Genomic DNA, 27,548 nt, shown 5'->3' on the forward strand with positions numbered 1-27,548 from the left:
GGGAACCAGGTGGTGGTGGGTATTAGAGAGGGCATGGATTGCATAGAGCACTGGGTGTGGTGCAAAAATAATGAATACTGTTATGCTGAAAATAAAAAAATAGGTATTAAAAAAAAAGAAATAAGCCATTCATTCATATGCTCTGTATTTAAGCAGAAGAAAGATAATGGAAAATCATGTATTCTTCCATAATGCTCTAGTTACATTCCTAAGAAACTACATTTATCAAAGTTGTGTTCTAAAATTTTTAGTAGGAAAAAATGATTGTGAGAGTTTAAGATTTGAAATACAACTCTTAGCTTCAAGGATTAACTAAGTAAAGTGTCTTCTGTTCTTCTAAGTGTATTTTGTTATTATAACTTACAGTTAACATTGTAGTTGATCAATACTGACCAAAAAAGTAACTTAAGCATCATTAGGAAAATCCTGACAATAATTCTAATAAGGTTTTTGCTCAAAATTAATGGGTATTTTATCTCATACCAATGAGGCTGGGGACAGTAAAAAATGGAAACAATAAAAAACCAGAAAACAACATGTGTTGGTGAGGATGTGGAGAGGTTAAAACACTTGTTCACTATTGGTGGGTGTGAAAAATGGTGTAGGTACTGTGGAAAGCATTTCCTCAAAAAAGTTAAAAATAGAATTACCATGTGATATAGCAATGCCACTTCTGGGTAGGTCCCAAAAGAATTAAAGGAGGGACTTAAAGAGATATTTGTGTATCTATGCAGCATTATTCACAATAGCTAATAGGTAAAAGCAACCCAAGTGTTCATTGCCAGATGAATGAAAAAACCAAATGTGGCATATACATACAATTAAATATTATTCAACCTTAAAAAGGAAGGAAATTCTGACATAGGCCACAATGTAGATGAGCCTTGAGGACATTAAGCTAAATGAAATAAACTAGTCACAAAAGAACAAACAACACATGATTCCACTTATGTAAGCTACCTAGAATAGTCAGTTCATAGAGGCAGAAAGTGGAGTGGAGTTTCCAGGGACTGGGGAAAGGGGCAATAGGGAGTTATTTAATAGGCATAGAGTTTCAGTTTTGCAAGATGAAGAGTTCTGGAGTTTTGTTGTACCATAATGTGAATATAACTAATACTACTGAAGTGTACATCTAAAAATGGTTACAACAGTAAATTTTATGTTAAATGTATTCATAACAATTAAAAATTTTTAAATATATAATGGAGTTTTACAATTGCTGGTAACACAAGCATAAAGATATCAATTACATATATGCATTGTTAATAATATTATGGCACAGTCCACTCATCAAAGGTAGACCAAAAAAAGAGAAGTTTACAGTTTGAACACAGCCTTTGAAAGTGGTTGTGTGTGACTAAGCCAGACTCTTCTAATTGGTTCATGGACATTCTCAATTATCTGGTAATGACTAATAGTGGTCTCTGTAAAACAAATTCCATTTCAGAATTAATCTATCTTGTAGGGTCAGTTTGTATTATAAAAGTTTCCCACCATAGGAAAATTATTTTGACTGAAGTAATTTTGTATTTCGGTTTCATCTCAATGATGACTGAAGTGTTTATATAAGGATATTTTGGTACGTGAATGGCCATTTTGTAAGCAAGTCCTACACTTTCATTTCAGTCCTGGCATTTGCTTTTATGTTTATGATTACACTGGGACCCAGAGATTACCTGGTGTGACAACATTTTTATTTTCATATATTAAGGGATCTATTGGCTGCCACTAAGTTGATATACCCTAAAATTAAAAAGTAAATGTTCTACATCTATAATTATATCCTTATATAATTATATTTAAGTTATTTGGAGACTTTACTTTTTGCAATAATTTATAGTTTGTAGTCCTTTCACAGGCTGTGACTTTATTTTTAAGTTATTCAGTCAATTCAGACTTTGATTTAATACCACAAAATTAGTATAGTGTAACAGTAACAGGCTATTGAGAAGAGAGGCAAATTTGATCTAAGAATGATGTATTTGAGCCAGAGGAAGTCCAAAGGGCTCCACAAAGAATTTTATAAGAGATGGTTTCTTATAGTTGAATAATGAAAGTAGTGGAACAATGAGTAGAGAAGTTATGCTTCTCAGAACTCAGAAAACCTTTGCCTTAGCATTTAGAACCAGATTTGCCTTGCATGAATTCTGTTTTGTAGATACTAACTTGTATAATGGTTCATTAATGGTAAGTGCAATAATACATTCCCATTGAAGAAATTTTGAGATGATATCTAAACATTTTGTTTTTGGAATTTTCATGGTGTACATTTTATCATACATTTTCAGATGAATTCATCATGTTGTATTAATTTGTAAAAGAAACTTATTATTTAGTTTGAGCAAAACAATATTGTCTAAAATATTAAACTAACAGTTTAAAATTTATTAGATGTGTTCTTGTGTTTGTATTTACTTTCATGTTTTTAATCTATGAGCTATAAACACCAGAAATGTATTATTGGCTTTATGTTTATATTCATTTAAGAAATATTATAATAAAAACAAGTTAATACTGGCAACCTAACAGAATTTTTGCCTGCATTTGTACATGAACTAGAATACACTGTGATATTCTAATCCTTAATACTTAATGTTGGAAAATATTGTCTCTGTGTCTTTTATGTTTTTGGAATGTAGAGTTATTTTGTCTTTGGGAATCATGGTAAACTGATGCATTTAGAATTATTTTGTATGATTCTTAGAAGAAAGACTCAAGAAGTTATAACAATATGGAAGTAGACATGCAATTACATATATAGAAACAACCACTAGGATATCAGCCAATCAATACATGATTTTAAAAATTCATCTATGGTAAAATGTATAAAGTATTTGATAAAGTACTTCTTTACATTATGAAGTGACATGTTGAGAGCATCAATAGTATACTCATTTTTTAAATCTTGCATTTAAATTATTTGGAAAAGTTTTCTCCCAACTATTAGCCATTTTAAAAACCTTGGATTGGGCTTAAATATTTTGAAGAGATCTAGATTGTACAATAGTTCTTCTGTTTTTGCAGTGAAAAGTAAAAGATTGAGGTCAAAGGGTAAAGGGCAGTATGGCTTAGACTTTAAATGGAAAGAGAACAGAGACAAAGAGAAAATGATCTGGCATTATGTGCTCACATCAATCGTAGTAATTAGGCTTTGCAGTATCATTAGATATGATAACAATAATTTATAGCCTTTCATGATATTTCACATGCTAGGCATACAAAAGCACATGATAGCAGGACCCCTAATATTTCTCATTGTTATTTTTTTCTAAGGAAATAATGACATTCAGTTGTTATGAATTGGGGAGATATACAACACAAATTTGGATCTTATCTCTAAAGGAGAAATGATGGATTGTTTTATGCCTTGTAACCAGCTGCAAAATGTATGGAAGCACTAAAATGCTAACAAGATATTGAGGTGAATATTTCTAAGAGTACAGTATTTAAATTTATAAAAGTTAATTTGGCATTACATTAAACATCAAGTTAATGTTCCTACCAGCCTCACAACTGAACTATAACATATTACGCCATGGTGTTAAATTGAACCAAGATATTCCAGGTTTTGGTTGTGGAAAATCAGTCATTATTCAGTTTGAATTTTCTAAAACTGTCATTAATATAAAGGAAAGCCCCTGCATGAATACTTTGGAAATGCAGTCTCTATGACAGGAAATGAGAAATGTCTTAAACAGTTAAATATTGAATTTAAATCAATATGATGGTCAGCCTTAATGGAAAACCATGTTTATTTTCTCTCTTGAACATTAAATTAAATTGAAGTTCTAATTTTTAGTTAGTTTTCAAGGCATATTTACAGAGGGAATTATAATAATTAAATTAGAATTTTTCCTTGAATTGGAGCCCTGAGTCTTCAAGTGCCCAAATTAACATAGTGAAAAGGCAATTCCATTTTTAAACTTGATTTTTGAATTCAAGTGTTCAACATAGTTATATTCTTTAATGTAGTGTTATCCAATTTTGAAAACCTATCAGATGACAGTTTTTGAGGAATTGCTTTAGAGAAAATTGACTCACTAATTAATATCAAAGGCCATGAAATAAGGGTACAGGGTCTTGCCCATTTCACAAGTTTTAAGTGTATTGTAAAAGTTAAAAAAGGTAATGTAGGGGCGCCTGGGTGGCTCAGTGGGTTAAGCCGCTGCCTTCAGCTCAAGTCATGATCTCGGGGTCCTGGGATCGAGCCCCACATCGGGCTCTCTGCTTAGCGTGGAGCCTGCTTCCCTCTCTCTCTCTCTCTGCCTGCCTCTCTACCTACTTGTGGTCTCTCTCTCTTGTCAAATAAATAAATAAGAAATCTTAAAAAAACAAAAAAGGTAATGTAGCTAGTTTTATCTTCCCTTACAGATAGCTAGAATGGAACTACCCTAGGGTTATGCTCAGGTGAGATTTTTGTTCATCCTATCCTTGGTTTTCCTTGTCTGGCTATAGTTCTCATCCAGATAATCTTCTAATAGTTCAAGCCAGAAAGTACAGAAGCTGAAGAGATGCTCTATGTCATCTGATTCTTTCAAAAAATGTAAACACTATTTTTAGTCACATTTCAAGGTTTCTCTCTGCTTATATTGATAACTTCTCTGAAAATTGGTGATTTTTGATTAGGTGCCATAAAATCCCCTTCTCCCAGTTACTAATTGAACCAACAATTGCACTCTTCTTTCAAAATAAATCTTTAACTTTACAAAGTTAGTCATGAACAGATCTAGTATGTCTGTTAGAGGCTTTTGAATGAGGATTTAAAAACCCCCAAAACAGCATGAGCACCTGCTAAATGAAGAGGTAGACTTGAAATATAAAATAAAACCAGAAATACACTTATATCTATCTGACTGGGGCTTCTAGACCTTGCAAAAGAAAATCTTACTCCTTGACTGACTTTTACTTTACTCAACAGAATATTTCATCCCTACTTCTGATGCTGTGTAATCTGATACATTTCAGCTGATTCCTGAACCTCAGACACTAAGTATATAAGATGAATATTACCCATGAATTCTCTCTTCTTGTTCCCAGGTAAACCTTTGAATATTTGTTCATTAAACTATACTTTGGGGGATGGTAACCCATGTAGTACTGGGATATTAATCTGGATTCCAGTAATTATTAGGCTGTCATGATGGACAGACTAAATGAAGGTATTTAGGAGGAGAGTCAGCAGGATATGGGGGCTGGGATGCCAGAGGCGAGGTAGATACCACTGTTCAGTCCTGTGGAACGGTAATGCCATTTAGTGCGATGGACATTTAGTGGGAGGACACAGAGGGAGAAGAATAGAGGAGTGGGAATAATGGGAGGAGGAGTTCAAGGTTAGCCTATTGGGTTTGAGTTGCTTCTGCTACATTCAAGTGGGGATGTAATAAAAAAAAATAGATAGTGTAATTTTATATAGGATTTTAAGAAAGAGATCTTGGCCAGAGGAATAGATTTGGGATTCAAGAATATAGAGAAGAATTGGAGGTCACAAATGTGGGAAAGATTGACCAGGTACAGTGTATGGTTAGGAAAAAAAAAAAATTCCCAAGAACAACACCATTAAAATAATAGAGGCAGGAACACATCACAAAAGAACAGAGGAGGAAAGGTCTGTGAGGCATGTTACCCACCGGCTATAGGGAAAACACTGTCCAAACTCAAAGCCTTTCACAATCAGCCTCACTTTCACTTTCTGAACTTTTATCTTTTCACTCTTCACTTCAGTAGAAAAAACTCTGTTGTTTCCCTCATATGACAAGCACGTTTGTCTTTCTTTTTTTCTTCATAGTAACAACAACAACAATGACAACATAGAACATGAGATCTACCCTCTTAAGAAATTTTTAAATGCATGGTATAGTATCGATAACTGTATGAACATTGTTATACAGAAGATCTCTGGGATTTTGCCTTGTATGACTGAAACTCTATACCTATTGAACAGCATTGACCCATTTTCCCCTCTCAGCAGCCCCTGACAATCACCAGTAGTCTACTTTGAGTCTTTTATATATCTCATATAAATGGATTCATGCAGCAAACGTCATATTGTCTCTTTTTTTTTAAAAAGATTTTATTTATTTTTTTGACAGAGAGAGATCACAAGTAGGCAGAGAGGCAGGCAGAGAGGGAGGTAAGCAGGTTCCCTGCTCAGCAGAGAGCCTGATGTGGGGCTGGATCCCAGGACCATGAGATCATGACCTGAGCTGAAGTCAGAGAGTTAGCCCACTGAGCTGCCCAGGCGCCCTCAGTATCTCTTCTTTTTAAAGATGACTATTATCCCACTTTATTTCCATTTCTATATCCATTCATCTGTGATTAAGTTATTTTCACCTTTGGGCTATTGTGAATAATGCTGCAATGAACATAAGAGTACAGTTATTTCCTTGAGATCTTGTTTACAATTAAATTTGGTGGGTCGTAGTAGTTTTATTTTTAATTTTTTTGAGAAACCTTCATACTGTTTTCTATAGTGACTGTACCATTTTACATTCCCAGCAAAAGTGCCCAAGGATTCCAATTTCTGCATATCTTTCTAATGCCTTTTGTTTTCTGGGGTTTTTATTTGTTTGTTTTTGCTTTCAGAATGACCATCGTAAGAGCTGTGAAGTGATATTTTATTGTGGTTTTGAGTTGCATTTCCCTGATGATTAGAGACATTGAGCATTTTTTCATATACCTGTTATCTATTGGCCATTTTTATGTCTTCTTTAGAGAAAATATCTTTTGTAATTTTTTAATTGGGTTATTTGTTTGTTTTTTTGCTACTGAGTTATAAGAGCTTTTTATACATTTTGTAAATTAATCCATTGTCAGATATATGACTTGAAAATATTTTCTCCTGTTCCATAACTTGCCTTTTCATTCTTTGGTTTGTCTCCATTGTCCGTACAAAAGGTTTTTAGTTTGTGTCATCTCACTTCTTTGTTTTCTTTTTGTTGCCTGTTTTTTTTTTTTTTTTTTTTTTTTTGGTTTTGGTTTATTTTATTATAAAGAGAAAGCATGAGGGGGTTAGGGGAAGAGGGAGAAGGAGAGAGAGAATCTTAAGCAGACCCCATGCCCAGCATGAAGCCCAACATTTGGTTCCATCTCAGGATTCTGAGGTCATGACCTGAGCTGAAATCAAGAGTCAGGCACTTAATAGACTGAGCCACTCAGGCACTCTTGTTTCCTGTGTTTTTAATGTCATATTCAAGAAATCATTGCCAAGATCAATGTTATGAAACTTTGCCTCTGTTTTCTCCTAGGAGTTTTATAAATTCAAGTCTTACATCTAAGGCTTTAGCCTATTTTGAGTTGATTTTTGGGTATGGACTAAGAAAAGAGATCAGTTCTATTCTTTTACATGTGCATATCTAGTTTTTCCATACCATTTATTAAAAAGACTATTCTTTCCCTGTAGGGTAATTTTGGCACCTTTATCAAAGATCATTTTGTAGTTTATGTGTCCATTTATTTCTGGGGTCTCTATTCAGTTCCATTGGTCTATATGTCTGTCTTTATGCCATTACCATACTGTTTTTTTTTTTTTTTTTTTTTTTTTTAAAGATTTTATTTATTTATTTGACAGAGAGAAATCACAAGTAGTCGGAGAGGCAGGCAGAGAGAGAGAGACGGAAGCAGGCTCCCTGCTGAGCAGAGAGCCCGATGCGGGACTCGATCCCAGGACCCTGAGATCATGACCTGAGCCGAAGGCAGCGGCTTAACCCACTGAGCCACCCAGGCGCCCTACCATACTGTTTTGATTAATGTAGCTTTTGAAGTCAGGAAGTATATAGACTCCAACTTTGTACTTCCTCCTCAAGATTAATTTGGCTATTTGAGATCTATTGTGGTTCTACATGAATTTTAAGATTATCTTTTTCTGTTTCTGCAAAGAATGCCACTGGGATTTTGATAGATCGTGTTGACTCTGTCAATCACTTTGTGTAGTATGGACAGTTTAATAATATTAAATGTTCCAATTCATGAACATGTGCTGTCTTTCCATTCATTTGTGTCTTCTTAAATTTCTCTCAGCAATATATTGTAGTTTTCAGTGTACAGGACTTTTGCCTCCTTTAGTAAGTTTATTCACAAGTATTTTATTCTTTTTGATGCTACTTTAAATATGATTATTTTCTTAATTTCTTCTTCAGATTATTAATAACCAGGTATCATTTTTATCTTACTAAAAGAAGATATTCTACAGTTTAATGACTTAAGAAAAGTTCTTCCTTTCAAGAGTTTAATCCATAGTCAACACAGTGAGGATTAGGACCTTTATTTGATATGAAAGCAATGTAGATTGCTTTCATATTTCATATTATTATTGTTAAATTACCTTTAAAATATTTACCATTTAAAACACCATGAAGTCTAAATGGGGTCTGGACCCAATTCCACTGTGGAGGGGGTTTCCCACACCAATAAACAATTCTTGGGACACCAACAGGGTATCCAAAAACCGAACTCCATTCTGACATTATCTAACTGGAGATAACACCAGATCCCATGTGTTAAGTGTTCAGTCCTACAAAACTGTCCTCCATGTCAAATACCAGGTATAAGCTCAGTTGTTACCTCTCCTTCTGACTAACTAGCTACAGATTAGCAGTTCCCACAAACTTTTCCTTGGAATTCAGATGTTAGTCACAAGTCCAGGTTGTTACTGTACTTCTGAACAACTAACTATAAATCTCCTTAGGTTTGATTAATTTGCTAGAATTTCTTCTCTCTACTGACTTCCCTTGGGTAGATTTTTAAAACATTAAAAAAATTTTTTTTTAATTTTTTAATTTAATTAATTTAACTCAATTTAATTTATTTCTTTTCAGTGTTCCAGCATTCATTGTTTATACACCATACCCAGTGCTCCATGCAATATGTGCCTTCCTTAATACCCACCACCAGGCTCACCCATCCCTCAGTCTTCCTCCCCTCCAAAATCCTCAGTTTATTTCTCAGAGTCCTCAGTCTCTTTCATGGTTTGTCTCCCCCTCCAATTTCCCCCAACTCACTTCTCCTTTCTGTTCCCAATGTCCTCCATGTTATTCCTTATGCTCCACAAGTAAGTGAAACCATATGATAATTGACTCTCTCTGCTTGACTTATTTCACTCAGCATAATCTCTTCCAGTCCCATCCATGTTGATACAAAAGTTGGGTATTCATCCTTTCTGATGGAGGCATAATAATGCATTGTGTAGGCATAGAATTAAAATGAGTACTACCTAAAAATTACATAAAGATGAAGACATACTCAAAAAGTTAGTATTCCTATCTGAAGTTATTTTCCAAGGGACAGAAAAAGAAACCATTTAGATAATTCTATATTGTTACTTTCTTTACAACCTGGCAGCTTGCCTTATTTGTAGGTATTTCTACACAATGACAAATTCTTATGTGATACAAGTGAGAAGAAAATGGGAAAAAAAAGGAAAGAAAATTGGAAACAATGAAGTATTCTAGTGTGTTTGTATCCAATTCCATGTAATCTAGACTGTGTTTGTGTAATGTTTCTTAATTGTGTATTTTTGTCCATTGTTATTAGCAAGGAGTCTCACCATTACTCAGGTTGTATGAATTATCACACACGGTCATGGTGGGTTGATCCTTCCTTAGGTTATTTATTATAAGATGGTGTGTTTGCTACACTGAATATTTAAATTGAAAAATTATATTTCTAAAACATGCAAGGCAATTTAACAAAAAATAAGTTTTTAAAAAAATTTTTAAAAATTTACTACCATCTAGATTCCAAGTGTATCTCAAAAAAATCTGTTAGACAAAATTTTTATTGGATGTGAGAGCTGATGTACCTGCCTCTGTAGCTAGGATGTTAAAATAAAAAAAAAACAAAACAAAACTGGAAGTCAGTTTGCCTTGATGGCTTTGAACTCATAAATCTGATAAAAGTCATTTAATAAAGAAGCCCAGTGATAGGGATTAAGGGGGGCACATATTGTATGGAGTACTGGGTGTTATATGCAAATAATGAATCATGGAACACTACATCAAAAACTAATGCTGTACTGTATGGTGACTAACATAACATAATAAAATAAAAAATAACAAAAAGAATGCTTTTTGATAAGGAGCATTTAGCTTGTATGGTTTTATAATTACTGGTGGAAATTAGGAAAAAAGGAAGAGAATGTACTGCTCAGACGTCATTCTAACTCTATGGTCTCCAGCCTTTCCTGGAAGAGATTGCTTATGAAAACTTATATTTGCTGTGGTGAATGTTCTATTATAAAAATTGAACACAAGCCTCAGGCACTCGATTGTTAACTAAACTGAAGAAATACCACTGTGATTCCAACTGTAATCACTGGAATATGAAGCAAAATGAATTGTAGTCAATTCAACATGAGCCATAAGAAAAAGATATTTATGTAGAAAAAGAAGCCTGCTGTGGTTTAGTGTGTGATACAGGCTCTCACATATGGTGGAGGAAGTTATCCTTGGTCCCATCTAAAGAAAATGGAATAAAGTTCTGAAATCTGGGTCTATCACCCAGGTCCCTCTACAACACAAACCAAGTCAGACTCACAAACCAGCTTGCTAGGTAATTTTATGATTTAAAAAAAAAAAAAAACTGCAAATAATACCTATTACTCCAAAAAAGAAGAGAAGGAGAGGGCGTCTTACCTATTATGCTGATATGCCTGAGAACAAATTTTTGCCTAACAGATCACTTCTACATTTAGCAAATGCATGGCAGTTGGAAACAAACTTCTTCTATTTACTTGTTATTTTTATGCCACTTTCTTTCTTCACTGAACATACACACACACACACGCACACACACACACACACACACACATAGAGTAGCAATAACTTCTAAGCTTAAAAATATATGTTGGGGGCTCATGTTTGGGTGGATCAGTTGGTTAAGCATCTGCCTTTGGTTCAGGTCATGATCTCAAGGTCCTGAGATAGAACTGTGTTGGGCATCCTGCACAGTGGAGAGTCTGGTTCTCCCTCTCACCCTCCCCCCCTCTTATAAATCCCCCTTTATTAATTATAAAGAATTATAATTAATTCTTTTTAATTATAAAAAGAAATTTAAATTTCTTAAATAAATAAATAAAATCTTTATATGTATATATATATATTTATTTATGTATATGTATATTTTGGGGGATAGTAGAGAAAGGGTATATCTAGGGGATCATAAGTATTACTAGTCTAGAAGCTCATGAAACGCTTGACGTTGTTTAGAGGAATTATAAGTAACAGAATTTGCCTGTAGCATGGAAGAGAGCAGGTTGTGAGCAGCAAAGGTCTATATATATTATCAAATCATTTAAAAAGCTGCAGAAGTTTTGAGATTCTCTCTGTGACCCTTTTGTAGTCTGTGGGGTTCACTTGGATTCTTCTTAGAAGTCAGTTGAGATTTAGCAACTTGGCCCAAGTTCATTCCTCTCATGAATGAAACATGAAGTGGTGACAAAAGATAAAAAAGTATTTTCTTACTTAAAAAGTTCTGTGAGTTGGAAAGCTTTTTTCCACCATGTGATTTTTTTTTTTTAAAGATTTTATTTATTTATTTGACAGAGAGAGATCACAAGTAGACAGAGAGGCAGGCAGAGAGAGAGAGAGGAAGAAGCAGGCTCCCTGCTGAGCAGAGAGCCCGATGCGGGACTCGATCCCAGGACCCTGAGATCATGACCTGAGCCGAAGGCAGCGGCTTAACCCACTGAGCCACCCAGGCGCCCTCCACCATGTGATTTTTAAAGATCAAATAGGACTACCGTCTTTCTGTTTTGAATGAGGTGCGTGGGTGTGTTTGTGTGTGTGTGTGTGTGTGTGTGTGTATGTGTGTGTGTCACAGTGTGCTTTATATAAACTCAAGCTCTTTGCTATCTACTACAAAACCAGTTTCTTACTCTGGTCATTAACATCATGTACTGTGGATTTCCTCCTCACATATTATCCTTCAGGCAAGGCCATTATATTAGTCATCTTGGACTGTCATAATAAAATGCCATATCCTTAGTAATTTAAACAATAGGCATTTATTTTCTCACAGTTCTGGGCACTGGTAGTATGAGATCAGGGTGACCAACATAGTCAGATTTTGGTGACAGCTCTATTCTTTCTCACTGTGTTCTCACAGCGTAGAGAGAAAGAGAGGAAAAACATCTCTCCATCTCTCTCTCCTTTTTTCAAGGCCACAGTCCTTGGGAATTAGGGCCCCATCCTTATGAAGTCATTTAACCTGAATTACTTCCTAAAGACTCTATATCCAGATACAATTACATTCGGGCCTAGGGCTTCAACATGTGAAATTTAGGGGACTGTGATTCAGTCCACAACATCACAACCCTGGTCCTCCCAAATGCATGTCCTTATCACATGTGAAATGTATACATTGCATCCTACCATCCTCTAAAGTCTAAGCTCATTCTGGTATCAACTCCAAAGTTCAAAGTCTGAAGTCTCATCCAAGTATCTTAGCCACTCCATGCTCGCTCAGTGGGGTTCTGCTTCTCCTGTCTCCCTCTGATTGTGCTCTCTCTCTCTCTCTCCTTCTCTCTGACAAATAAATAAATAAATATTTAAGTATCTTAGCCAGACAGAGATGAGACTTGAGGTGATTCATTCTGAGGAAATATTCCTCTATACTATAAACTTGTGAAACCAGACAATTTATGTATGTGTGTGTGTGTATGTATACACACACACATATATATTTAGTATAGTTGACATACAATGTTACATTAGTTTTAGGTGTACAATTTAGAAGTTTGACAAGTGTATACATTATGCTATGTTCACCCACAAATAGTGCTACCATCTCTCTCATTACATTGCTATTACAATATCATTGACTGTATTACTTATACTCTGCTTTTTATTCCAATAACTCACTCATTCCATAACTGGAGGCCTGTATCTCTCTGTTCCCTTCATCCATTTTGCCTAAACCCCTGCTCCTCTCCACTATGGCAACAAACAATTTGTTCTCTGTATTTATAGTTCTGATTCTGCTTTTTGTCTACTCACTTTTTTTAGGTTTAATTTATGAGTGGAATCATGTATTTGTCTTTCTCAGTCTGACTTATCACACTCAGCATAAAACCTTGTAGATCCATCCATATTGTCTCAAATGGCACAATCTGATCCTTTTTATGGCTCTGTAATATTCCATCGTGTATATATAGCACATATTTCTTATCCATTTGTCTACCAATGGACACTTAGGTTGCTTCTTTGTCTTGGCTGCAGTAAACATAGGGGTGCATATATCTTTTCAAATTAGTGTTTTTGTTTTCCCAGGGTAAATAGTCAATAGTGGAATTATTGGATCATATGGTATTTCTACTTTTAATACTTAAAAGAGCCTCCATGCTGTTTTCCAGAGTGGCTCTACTAATTTACATACCCATCAGCAGTGCACAAGTGTTTTTTTTTTTTTTTTTCCATATCCTGCTGATACTTGTTTCTTATATTCTTGTTTTGGCCATTCTATCAGTCATGGGAAGATATCTCATTGTGGTTTTGCTTTTCATTTATCTGATGATTAGTGACATTGAACATCTTTCCATGTGTCTGTTGGCCATATATATGTCTTCTTTGGAAAAATGCTTATTCAAGTTCCCTGTCCATTTTTAAATCAGGTTTTTTGGTTTGTTTGGTTGGTTGGGTTTGTTTGTTTGTTTGTTTTTGGTTTTGGGTTGTATGAGTTCTTGATATATTTTGGATCTTAACCCGTTATTGGCTGTATCATTTGCAAATATCTTCTCTCATTCAATAGGTTGTCTTTTGTTTTATTGATGGGTTTCCTTTGCTGTGCAAAAACTTTTTATTTTGGTATAGCCCCAATAGTTTATTTTTACTTCTGTTTCCCTTTCCATAGGAGATATATGTAGATGAATGTTTCTATGGCTGATATTGAGAAATTACTGCCTGAGTTCTCTTCTATGACTTCAGGTCTCACTTTTAGGTCTTTCATCCATTTTGAGTTTATTTTTGTGTATGGTTTTAGGAAATAGTCCGGATTTACTCTTTGACATGCAGCTGTTTAGCTCCATTATATCTTTTTTTTTTAAATTGAAGTATAATGAACATAAATGTTATATTAGTTTCCAGTGTACAATAGAATGATTCAACAATTCTATACCTTATTCAGTACTCTCTGTGATAAGTATACTTTTTCCATTTTATTTCCTTTCAATGTTCCAGCATTGTTTGTGCACCATACCCAATGCTCCATGAAATATATGCCCTCCATAATACCCACCACCAGGTCACCCAACTCCCACTCCCCGCCCCTCCAAAACCCTCAGTTTGTTCTAAGAGTCCACAGTCTCACATGGTTTGTCTTCCCCTCCAATCTTAAGACTTGAGAATAATCCCCTTTGAAGGTCTGCCTCCAGGCCCACTGGGATGGCAGCATCACTCTCCTGGCTCTGCAGGTTGGCCTTGCCACTGAAGCTATTTGCAAGGGCCCCTGCCTCTGTGCCCTTGAGAGACCCCGCCCCTTTAGTTGTCTACAAAGTTAGCCCCACTGCTTCAGGACAGGGTCATCTTGGCTTTCTGGAAACCTGAGATGGGGCCCCAATCTTTACAACTTAAGAGGGGGAAAAAACTTTGCTCCCTGAATCTGTGGTGGGAGTGTCAACCTCTGAATTGCCTTTGGAATCATTTTTCACTTTCCTTGAAGAACAGCATATACTTCAAACAACAAAAATTTGATTTTTCACAGTTCTGGATTCTGGAAGCCTGAGAGCCGGGAACTAGTGTGGTTAAGATCTGGTAAGAACCCTTTTTCTGGCTTGCATATAGCCTCCTTCTCTGTACGTCATCATATAGAAAAGATCTCTTTCTCTCCCTCTACTTATAAGGCCATATAGAGTTGCACTGTTATGATCTTATTTAACCTTAATTACCTCCTAAAGGCCCTATTTCCAGGTATAATCACATTAGGAGTGAGTTCTTAAACACAGGAATTTCAGCAGGACACAGTTCAGCTCATAGCAGCCCTCTTTAAGTTCCTCACTTTGGAATTTCAGCATCTACTCTTTTTTTTTTTTTTCTCCTTAGAACACTAGTTTTCCTATGCTTTGTACAGCCAACTCCCCATTGTTCAGAGTTTATGTGTCTTTTTCCTCTTCTGACAATTTATTCTGGGCCCCTTCAGTCTAAGGAACATTACCTGCTACCCATTAGTCAATCTCTATGAATTCACTGTGTGTTTTCTTCAGAGCACTCATTATAAGAAGATTGTTTTCCTGCTTGCTTCAGTTTTAGTTTTCTCTTCGCTGTGTTATGAGGGATAAAACTTCACTGACCATTATTATGTTTGGCATCATGCTTGGTACATAATTGACTTCAATAAATTTTTATTAAAATTATTAATTAATGATTTTAAAAACTTGAGTACATATTTCACCTTGCAATCATGTTAGAGTAATCTTTTAATAAACCTGTTGGATACCACATTCCTAGGTGCTAATGGTCTTTCTGTTATGATAAGTCACCTTCAGAAGTAAGTGAAAACATGGTAGGTGCCAGAGCATGTTGAGTGCCTAGATTCCTTCACATCTAGATTAATCTCATCACTGTGGAGAACACCTATGTAAACTTAGGCTTTTCTTTTTTTTTTTTTTCTTCTTCTTGATTTCTTAGTGAAGGGTTTACCTTATTATTTTTTTTTTTAAATTCAAATGATTTTTAAGATTTGAATGTGATTGGCACACAAAGTTATGTTAATTTCAGGTGTACAACATAGGGATTGAACTTCTCTATATATTATGCTATGTGCACTACAAGTATGCTACCATCTATCACCATACAATGCTATCACAGTATCAGTGCTTATATTCACTATGCTGTGCCCTTTATTTCTATGACTTATTCATTTAGTGACTGGAGGCCTATATCTCCCCTGCACCCATGTTGTCCATCCCCCATCCCTCCATTCTGATAATGATTAGTTTGTTCTCTATAGTTATAGTTCTGATTCTGCTCTTTGATGGTTTATTCATTTGTTCTTTTAGATTCCATGTATGGAATATATACCATATTCCATATGGTACTTATCCTTCTCAGTCTGACTCATCTTAGTATAATGCCCTCTTGGTCCAGCCATATTGTCATAAAAGGCAAGACCATCCTTTTAAATGACTGTATAGTATTCTATCATGTGTGTATGTGTGCACATACATGCATGTATACATTCATACATGCACACGTACACCCCCACATTATCTTTATCCATTTACCTATAGTTTAGCCTTATCTTTTAAGTATAGGAATGCATTGGTAGAATTTAGTTTGCAGCTGAAGAGAAGATACCCATTTAAGTTACCTAACTTTTTTTTTTTTAATTTTATTTATTCATCAGAGAGAGAGACAGGGAGAGAGAGCGAGCACAGGCAGACAGAGTGGCAGGCAGAGGCAGAGGGAGAAGCAGGTTCCCTGCGGAGCAAGGAGCCCGATGCGGGACTCGATCCCAGGATGCTGGGATCATGACCTGAGCCGAAGGCAGCTGCTTAACCAACTGAGCCACCCAGACGTCCCAAGTTACCTAACTTTGTAATAGGAGATGGTTTATAGGAAATTTGATAGTGGAATGATAGTTGTCCATCTTGATTCTTGATTTGATATTTCAAAATTGCTAACTAAAGAGTCTTTACCCATCAAGATGTTCAGTTTTAAGTAACAGAAAATAAATAATGAAGAAATAGGGCCTTAAATCATATACTGTTAGATTGTTTACATAATAACAGAAGCATGAGGTCTTACGTTTTTGGCCTCATTGTGTAATAGCATAATCATAAACAGCTCTTTCTGTCTTTCTGTGTCACTTATTTTAATATGTTGGCTTTTTACTTCTGTGTTTGTCACTGTTTGGTTACAAGATGGCTGTCATAGCTTCTGGGATCAAATCTATGTTTAAGGAAAGAAGAAAGAGATGACACCAACAGTTTTCTTCCTACATGTGTTTTCAGATAAAGTGAGGATAAAAAGGCTTTCACCAAAACTTTACAGATTTTCACTTAAGTTTCATTGACTGTGCTGGGTCACATCACCACATTAGCTACAAAACTTGAAAAAGAAAGGAAGATATGAACAAAATATAATTTATCTGGACAGTCTAAAACAAATAAGGATTCAGCTCCTGGGGAGGACTACCTCTCCTGGAAGATAGTCTTTCTTCCCCTATTATCACAAAATTGGGGTTCTGATGAGGAGGAAGCAGGGAAGAAATAATGAAGATTTCTTTCCCAGCTAAGAACCCTATCATTTCATAGATTAAGAAAAAATTGTAGCAAATATTCAAGACTAACAGAAAATAATCATGTTTTTGGTAAAAAATTTAAAGAACAAATGGTTCACAGTGAACATATAGATGGACATTTTGGGGGAGTGAACATTTGAGTGGAAAACTTTAGCAGGACTGAACAGCCAAATAATTTAAAGAAATTTGTATTATTTTAATTTATTTCTAATATTAAATACATTTAGCATTCATTTTATTCCACATGTAGTTACTGTTTACATTTGAACTGAGATCTTAGTATTCTATTTTGCATATATACCACAATTTGTTTTCCATTAATCTGTGTTGGACCATTGGTTTGATTCCACCTATTGGCTGTTGTGAGTACTGCTAATGAATGTGGATATACAAATTTACCTTTGAATCTCTGATTTCTTTTTTTTTTTTTATTTTTTTATTTTTTATAAACATATATTTTTATCCCCAGGGGTACAGGTCTGTGAATTACCAGGTTTACACACTTCACAGCACTCACCAAAGCACATACCCTCCCCAATGTCCATAATCCCATCCCCTTCTCCCAAACCCCCTCCCCCCAGCAGCCCTCAGTTTGTTTCGTGAGATTAAGAGTCACTTATGGATTGTCTCCCTCCCAATCCCATCTTGTTTCATTGATTCTTCTCCTACCCACTTAAGTCCCCATGTTGCATCACCACTTCCTCATATCAGGGAGATCATATGATAGTTGTCTTTCTCTGCTTGACTTATTTCGCTAAGCATGATACGCTCTAGTTCCATCCATGTTGTCGCAAATGGCAAGATTTCATTTCTTTTGATGGCTGCATAGTATTCCATTGTGTATATATACCACATCTTCTTGATCCATTCATCTGTTGATGGACATCTAGGTTCTTTCCATAGTTTGGCTATTGAATCTCTGATTTCAATTCTTTTGACTATACACCCATAAATAAAATTGCTGCATTATATGGTAATTCTGTCTTCAATTTTTTTTCCAGTAAGGATTCACTAGAGAAACTAATATTTAATAACTTATTATTTTTTTAAAGATTTTATTTATTTATTTGAGAGAGAGAAAGAGAAAATGAGTAGGGGTAAGGGGAGAGGGAGAGGGAGAAGCAGGCTCCCACTGAGTAGGGAACCCTATGTGGGACTCAATCCCAGGAGCCTGGAATCATGACCCAAGCTGATGCTTAACCAGCTGAGCCACCCAGGTGCCCTGAATAACTTGTTATTTAAAATGGTTTTAATAAGTTTAGGGTAAATATTCTATCTTTAGTTTTTTGAGGACTTGCTATACTGTTTTCCATAGTGGCTGTACCAATATACATTACCACCAAGAATGCACAAGGGTTCCATTTCTCTATATTGTCAACAACATGCTAATCTCTGCTTTTTCTAAAAATTAGTTTTATTTTACTTTTTTTTGGTCACCTTCCTAGTGGGTATGAGGTGGTATCTTATTGTGATCATGATTAACATGTTTCTGATGTTTAGCAATGTTAAGCATCTTTTCATGTGTTTATTAGATATGTATATATTTTCTTTATAGATATTTTTAATGTATAACTTCAAGTCTCTTGCCCATTTTTAAATTGGATTGTTTGCTTTTTTTGTAGTTGAGTTATAAGAATTCTTGATATAGTCTACTATAAACCAATTATCAGATACATGATTAGCAAATATTTTCTCTTATTCTGTGGGTTGTCTTTTGGCTCTATTGTTTGTGTCCTTTGATGCACAGAAATATTCAATTTTGATAGTCCAATTTTTTTTCTTTTGTTATCTGTGCTTTTGATGTCATATCTGAGAAATCTAATATCATAAAATGTCCCCCTATGTTTTCTTCTGAGAGTTTCACAGTTTTAGCTCCTAGATTTAGACCTCTGATGCATTTTGACCTACTTTTTTTATATGATACAAGGTAAAGGTCCAGCTTCATTCTTTTTCATGTGAACTTGAGTGTACATCTTTTTAATACCTGGTAAACAAATAGAAAACATTTTTTCAAAGATTTATTTATTTAGAGAGTGTGTGCATACAGTGGTGGTGGGACAGGGCTGAGTGAGAGAATCTTCAAGCAGATTCCCTGCTAAGCACAGATCCAAATGCAGAGCTTGATCCCATGACCCATGAAAGCATGACCTGAACCTAAATCAAGAGCCAGATGCTCAACTGACTGAGGTACCTATAGAAAGACTTTTGACTGTAGTTTGAAATATGGTGGTTGTCTTCACACTTGTCTGATTGTCTGAGTTGCAAGTTGAACTAACAACTTCTTTGTAGAATATGATGTTTATTTAAAAAAATGATTGACAGGAAGATTTTCATTATTCAGACTAAGGTATTGGCAGAAATTTTTTTGAAAACATATGAAGGGATCTTGTCAGTTGAATGTAGAAAATTGTAGCAACAATGTTTTGTCAATGATAAAATTAAAAGTTTGATGTGAAAATAAGAACTTTGGGGAAATTTAAATATCTGTCATCTGTGAATGTGACAGCTTCCCAGTTTAACTTCTCTGCTGAGATTAATAGTGATATTAACAAATGTGGTTTTATGATCTTGTACTATGAAATATGTTAACACTTGGAAGATCTCTGTAACTCAATAAAGCAGTATTTTCTAAATGACCAACATTTATATAGTGCTACAAAATAATACCTGAATAAAAGACCCATTTAAAGAGCATATTAGACCAATAGATTTTAAGTAGCAAAATACAAAAACTTAGCAATAGAGGTTCAGATTCCACATTGCAATTAATCTTTAAGAACTATCATTTGTTGAGTTTTGGTTTACTATCAAAGAAGAGCTATAATTATCTTTAAAGACCAACAAAATGCTTCTCCCACTTATAACTACATTATTTATGTGAAGCTGGAGTTTCATCACACGCTTAAATAACATATTACAGGAGTTTGAGAACAAAAGCGGGTATGAGAGTCTAGCCATATTGCATTAAGCACATTAAAGAGATCTGAGAAAATAAAAACAATGACAGTGAGGTATCAATGCTTCTGTGCGTTCTAGTGGACAGAGACAGGAAATATGTATATGTGTATAATACTCTTACATGGATATATCTGACCAGTATGCATCTATAATATTTCTATTCGTGTCAGTGCTATTGTCTGAATGTCTGTGTCCCTCAAAATTCACATGTTGGAATCCTAGCAGCCAAAGTAGTGGTGTTAATTAGAAGATAGAGCCTTTGGAAGTGATTAGATCATGAAAATGGAGCCCTTGTGAATGTAATTATGGCTCTCACAAAGAGAGCCCACAGAGTCCCTAGCCCTTCTGTTTTGTGAATATGTAAGAAGTCTATGGCCTAGAAGAGGCCTTCACCAAACCATGCTGGCACCCTGATCTTGACTTCTAGACCCTGGAACTATGAGAAATAAATTTCTGTTATTTATAAGATTCCTAGTCTTGATTTTTTTTTTTTTTGTTATAGTAGCCAGAATGGACTAAGACAGTCCATAGTATGTGTGCATTATAAAATTATGAGTTATAGTAATATTTACCATTCTACCCCAGTACCTCAGAGCTTTTTCCAGCTTTCACTCTTTCCAGGTTTATAAATATCTTGTCTGCTAAGGAGAACCTTGACTCCCTTCATCCTCAATACTTTTATTTATTTGCTGAATGTAAGCTATCTCTTAACCACACTAGCTATGTTCTTTCTATAACCTTGTCTGCCATGCAAGTTCAATGAACCTCTCTCAAAGAGTTTTCCCTCTGGTGAGAGAAATAGGCAATAAACAAGCAAAGAAAATAAAGTTTCTGATAGTTACAAGTATGGTGAAAATAAAAGACTGTAATAAAAAGTAGAAATGTCTTATAGGTGATTAGGGAAATCTTCTCTGGGGATGATTTTGGCCTTTGTTTTGAGAAGGAGCCAACTTTATGAATATTAGGGGTCCTATCATTGGGCAGGTGTTCTTGGTGAAGGGATGAAATTAACAGACAAGAGTGAGGCAGGAAGTTTGGTGGTTACATCAGTGAGGAAGAAAACTTGACTAAATAGCTTAATAAAACCTAAGTTTAGTTTTTGACATGACAAGAAGATTGGTGTAGACAGATTTTGGTTTACATAGTTTGGTGGCCTTATATTAATCTCTGGGATTCTCTTGAGTAGTAGTATTTTGGACTGGCCTGGAAGATGTTAAATTTTCAGAAATTTGTGAACTGGTTGTGAAACAGGAATTATTGTATTGTAATTTTTGAAGATTTTATTGATTTATTTGAGAGAGAAAGATAGTGAGAGAGAGCATAGGTGAAGAGGAGAGGGAGAAGTAGGTTCCCTGCTGAGCAGGGAGCCTGACATGGAGCTTGATCCCAGGACTCCAGGATCATGACCTGAGCCATAGGCAGACGCTTAAAGAACTGAGCCACCCAGGCACCCTGAAACAAGAATTATTAAAAATTAAATTTTACGAACAATGAAATTATTTTTAGTAGGTAGCAAATACTCAAAACTCATTCCACTCTAATTATTTTACTGTATTTCACTATTATCAATGCACTTAAAGTTATTTATAACCTTTGTGTGTGGTGGAAATGGTGTGCTTGGTGCACATATTTTCTTAATTTGATGTTAAATGATGTTACATTGTTGGCTTTAATTAGAATAGGGTGGTGGTACACCAAGGAAATTAGCAAATGCTGCATGTAAGGCTCCCTCCACCCCATCCTCCTGATGCCACAGAGAAACAACTTGTTAAGAATTTCATAGCATGGGCGCCTGGGTGGCTCAGTGTGTTGAGCTGCTGCCTTCAGCTCAGGTCATGATCTCAGCATCCTGGGATCGAGTAACACATCGGGCTTTCTGCTCAGCAGGAAGCCTGCTTCCTCCTCTCTCTCTGCCTACTTGTGATCTCTCTCTGTCAAATAAATAAATAAAATCTTAAAAAAAAAAAAGAATTTCATAGCACATGATTGTTCTTGAGGCTTTTTTATGGTGGCAAAATGTCTGCTGCCACTCCAGTTCTGATTTCCAAAGACCAAAGAAAAAGTGAAGGGTTGAAGCAGGAGTGGGCTGAGAAAGAAATGGGGGATGGTGGTGGGGAGATAAGGGAAAGGTGGTTCATGAATTAGAAAAGCTAAAAGTGAAAGTGTAAGGGGCTACTTCCAGCTGGATGGTGTTAGGGATAAGGGGCTGTAAATTGTGGGTTGGTCAGGTCACTCAGGAGCCCCAGTGTTTGAGGAATGCTGATATGCTGAGGACTTTTTTTTTTTTTTTAATTTTTTATTTTTGATAAACATATATTTTGACTAAACATAGGAATTAAGGTAAAATAATGCAGATGGAGAGGTAAGACACATGTGATTAAAAATTAGATGATTTTTTTATAACCTGTCCTCCCACTTAATGTGTGATGGATCTTTTCATTTGTTAATTATTCTTCTACAACACAATTTCTAAGACTTCAGAGTATTCCATTATTGAATTCTTTCCCTAAAGGAAATTCAATTAATGGCTTTGAATATCTTAATATTATTTAGTTTTCATTGTTTGCCACTAATGGTCAACAACCCAGGCTATGTTTACTTGTATTTCATGAGAAAAGGAAAGGTACAGGAGATAATCTGGTTAAATGTAGAAATTGAAAGTATTGTCAGGGGAAAACTTACATTTTCATGTTTTGATTATTCTATTCACTTGGTGAAGTATAAGGAAAAATTAAGAAATAAAAAACTATTTTGACACCTTAGCCTTAAGCTTCTACACTAAAATAAAAGGAAAATAATGCTCATATATCAAGGGAAATAGGTTACAAGCTGAAGCATGCAAACCTCTTCACACAATCAAATGTACTGCCAAAAAGGAATTAATGGTATTCTACTTATTTTCATTGAAATAACATTAGAAACTCCAGCTCTGGTAAAAATTTAGCAAACTGAATGTCCAATTGAATTAATTGAACTTCTCTGGGAAGAAGAATTCTAGTTATTGCTTTTCTATTTTTCCAAACTTGTTGCTATTAAATTACAATAGGCACTATAGCCTGTGAAAGCATTGGCTATGGCACTAGAGTTCCCTAGGCTGTGTCATTCCCAGATGAACTTCCTGTGAGACAAAGTCTCTGATGTAGCTACATTTCGAGTTGGAGACTCCATCAATTTTAGAGCTTTTAGTTTACAAAGGAGGATAAAAATAAAGAAAGGTTTTAATGTGGAAAATATGAAACCTTTTTTGTTTCAGAGTATATTTTCCCCTTTCCCTGTAAGATTCATATAAGAATTGAGTGCTGTCAAACCTGTCAGGGGAGCAAAGATGATTTGTAGCCTTAAAGAAGACTGAACTCAGAAATCAAAATGAAAGGGAATGTGCTAATATCTTTCCATTGAGGAAGAGTGCAATTTAAATTAAGGAAACAGCACCCCCACCCCACATACACATCCCGACTGTTCAATGAGATATCAAAATAGGGCAGATTCTTTGTATCAGACAGAAAATGTGCTGGAGTCAAGATTTTCTTCCCTGTTGTCACCAACAAGTAGCCTGAAATAAATATTCTATTTTAAAAAGAAATTTGACTGATAGCTCCTGTTTGCCTTTCAAATTATCATTTCATTTTTATTTCCTATAGTTCAGCATTTTCATTCAGAACAGCTATATTTCTGGTCAGAAAGGGAAACCGAAAGTGGAATCATATAGTAAAAGAATGATAGAGAAAGTTCTTCGGTATGTATCATTCCAAGTGCCGGAATTACAGATGATGTGTTAACCTGTGACATGCTATTCTGTTCTTACATTTTTTGATAAGTCAGGAATTCGAAGAATAATAAAAGTGTAAAAAGCATAGATATTGTTTCCTGAGAGAGCTTTTTTCCATCTAACATTGCACTCCAAAGAACATGAGGAACTCCAGAAGCTGCTCCGTTTTTGAAAAGCATCTTGACATTACTCTTAAAAGAAGATTGGCTACATTTTGAATTCCTTAGATGACTTCTCCAAATAATTTATTGAATGTTTATAATATGTCAGCTATTCCTCCAAGCTCTTTATTTGCATTGTCTCGTTTAATCTTCACAATAACCTTATGAGATAGTAATATTAACTCCCTTTTATAGATGACAAAATTGGGACTTGGAGAGATTTAGTAATGCTACACAGCCAAAAAGCAGTGTAATTACAGGAGAGCCCAATCTTTGAATTATTACCTTTGTTTCCTAACACAAAACTTATAGGCGAAATATAAGGCAAAAACAAAACACCTGTACCTCAATAAACAGAACATTTCTTTTTACCTCCTGCCTTCTGAGCCCTTTGTTCATAACTTGGTATGGAGAGGCAGAGGTGGGGATGGGTGGAACCAGGTATCCATGCTACGGATGTACGTGTTCCAGAGGCAAACTAGAGAGGATGTAAAGCTGATGTAGGAAGGAAAATGAGGAGGAAGAAAAACTCAGAAAAATAATAAACTGCATGAATTTTGATGGCCATAGTATTTAAAAAGTCCCTACAGACAATTTTCAAAATGCTTGTATCCTGGAGGTATTTTCTGTGGATGCTGGTAGCTAAATATTTCAAAACCACTCATCATTCATTTCTACATTCCCAAAACCCTACCCTAGAAATGCTCCTGTTAAGAAATGAGATGACTTCAGCTAGTTTTGACTTCCTATAACCTTAGAAGTTATGTATTTTGAACTTCTTTTTTCTTTTTAAGATTTTATTTTCTTGAGAGAGAGAGTGAGAGCGAGTACACGTGAGTAGGGGCTAGGGGCAGAGGGAGCAGGAGAAACAGACGCCCCAACTGAGCAGGGAGCTCAATGTGGGGCTTGACCTCAGTAGAGTGGGATCAGGACCTGAGCTGAAGGCAGTTGCTTAACTGACTAAGCCACCCAGGCACCCATATTTTGAACTGGTTTAATGAAAGACAAACATAATCCATATTTTTAAGGATGTTTTGTGTGCCAGAGTATATTCATAGAAATAAATCTTTAAATTCTAAGACAGACTAGATATCTACCACTTTTCCGATGAGGAAGAATGGGCCATAGAAGCAAAGCAGTGTAAGATGACCTGAGAATATGGATATAGAATGTAGCAGATGAACCAAAAGTTCTGAACTGGCTGGAGATTGTTGTTGTAAAAGTATACATGGTAATTTTTTGGGAAACATCCTCCAGCAGTATATTAATCAGGTGTTTGGTAGCATCTTGCGCTCCAAAATACTGCCATGTTGTTTTATTTTTCTGTTGAATTGTCTAAGTTTTTAAATATTTAGTCTATTCTATTTCTTACATTTACATATGAATTTCCTCACAGGAACTAAAGGTTTCTTTACCAATGTAAGCAGTAAAATGATAGATTACTCATATTTACTGTGGGAACTATGTTAGAAGTGGAATTATATATCCATATAAATTAGCTTACAGAAGCCCGAAAAGTAAAATTCACAGTAGGAAAACTCATTATTTTTATTGCTTAATTAAATGGTTCATAACAGATATCAGGCTACTAAAGGAATAATGGACTTCTCCAAGGAAAAGACTGATGAAGAAATAAGAGAGAAGTTTACCAGAAGGAAAGGGGGCTATTGGTTCTCTTAGCCTATGTAGTGATTTTTCATTGCTTAGGTAGATGCAGTTAGTAGGAGAGAATTTCAGTGATGTAGACTCCCTGTTGGATATGTTCTGGGGTCTTGTGTCCCATGAAGCCAGGAAGTGGATAAGTAATTATTTTATGAAATTAGTAATGAAATAGTTATGAACATTCAGGAAAAAAAATTGACTCAAATTTCCAAAATATTAAAAAGCAGTATTTTTTTTAATTTATTTTTTATTTTCAGCATAACAGTATTCATTATTTTTGCACCACACCCAGTGCTCCATGCAATCCGTGCCCTCTATAATACCCACCACCTGGTACCCTGACCTCCCACCCCCTGCCCCTTCAAAACCCTCAGATTGTTTTTCAGAGTTGATAGTCTCTCAATTCCCCCAATTTCCCCCAACTCCCTTCTCCTCTCTAACTCCCCATGTCCTCCATGCTATTTGTTATGCTCCACAAATAAGTGAAACCATATGATAATTGACTCTCTCTGCTTGACTTATTTCACTCACCATAATCTCTTCCAGTCCCGTCCATGTTGCTACAAAAGTTGGGTATTCATCTTTTCTGATGGATGCATAATACTCCATAGTGTATATGGACCACATCTTCCTTATCCATTCGTCCATTGAAGGGCATCTTGGTTCTTTCCACAGTTTGGCAACCGTGGCCATTGCTGCTATAAACATTGGGGTAGAGATGGCCCTTCTTTTCACTACATCTGTATCTTTGGGGTAAATACCCAGTAGTGCAATGGCAGGATCATAGGGAAGTTCTATTTTTAATTTCTTTTCTCCAAAGATGCTGCACCAACTTGCATTCCCACCAACAGTGTAAGAGGGTTCCCCTTTCTCCACATCCCCTCCAACACATGTTGTTCCCTGTCTTGCTAATTTTGGCCATTCTAACTGGTGTAAGGTGATATCTCAATGTAGTTTTAATTTGAATCTCCCTGAAGGCTAGTGATGATGAACATTTTTTCATGTGTCTGATAGCCATTTGTATGTCTTTATTGGAGAAATGTCTGTCCATATCTTCTGCCCATTTTTTGATATGATTGTCTGTTTTGTGTGTGTTGAGTTTGAGGAGTTCATTATAGATCCTGGATGTAGTATATTTTTTACTGTTAATCTTCGTGAAAAGTTTTTTTCAACCCAATGCTATACTTCCATATATACTTCTGCTATAATTCTACAACATCATAATTTTCTACTTTATGCAGTCTCCAGAAAAATTATTTTTTAAGATTTTATTTACTTATTTGACACACGCAGAAACAGAGAGAGGATACAAGCGGGGGAAGCAGCAGAGGGAGAGGAAGAAGCAGGCTCTCCACTGAGCAGGGAGCCCAAAAGGTGGCTTGATCCCAGGACTCTGGGATCATGACCCAAGTTGAAGACTGAGGCTTAACTGAATGAGCCACCCAGGTGCCCCTCCAGGAAAATTATTTAATTGTTGAATCCATTTATTGACTTTCATGTAGCCACAGATTATAAAAATTTAATAGAGACAGATGAAATATGAAATTTGAAAAAAGTTTGTATAAGCAAAAAACTGAAATTTGCAAATTCCTGAATTTAAAAAATTTAAAAATCCATATTTTTAAAGTGGGGGTTTTGAGTAAGTTGTAAACTGTGTTTATGCTTTTGCCACATGGTAGAAATATTTTCAAACTGTTTATGCATATCAAGATGTTTGTGAGAGTCTTTGCTAACTATTTGCAGTTTTTAAAGCAAAACTATTATAATTT

The 27,548-nt window shown here is 35.4% G+C and overlaps 1 long non-coding RNA gene across 1 annotated transcript in view; it reads left to right on the plus strand.

Annotated features, from left to right (window-relative positions):
• LOC132014572 (uncharacterized) overlaps positions 1-27,548 on the plus strand; it is a 362,056-nt gene that overhangs the window by 321,308 nt on the left and 13,200 nt on the right. The window lies entirely within an intron of this gene.

The sequence above is a fragment of the Mustela nigripes genome, chromosome 1, assembly GCF_022355385.1.
Source record: "Mustela nigripes isolate SB6536 chromosome 1, MUSNIG.SB6536, whole genome shotgun sequence".
Classification (NCBI taxonomy): Eukaryota; Metazoa; Chordata; class Mammalia; order Carnivora; family Mustelidae; genus Mustela; species Mustela nigripes.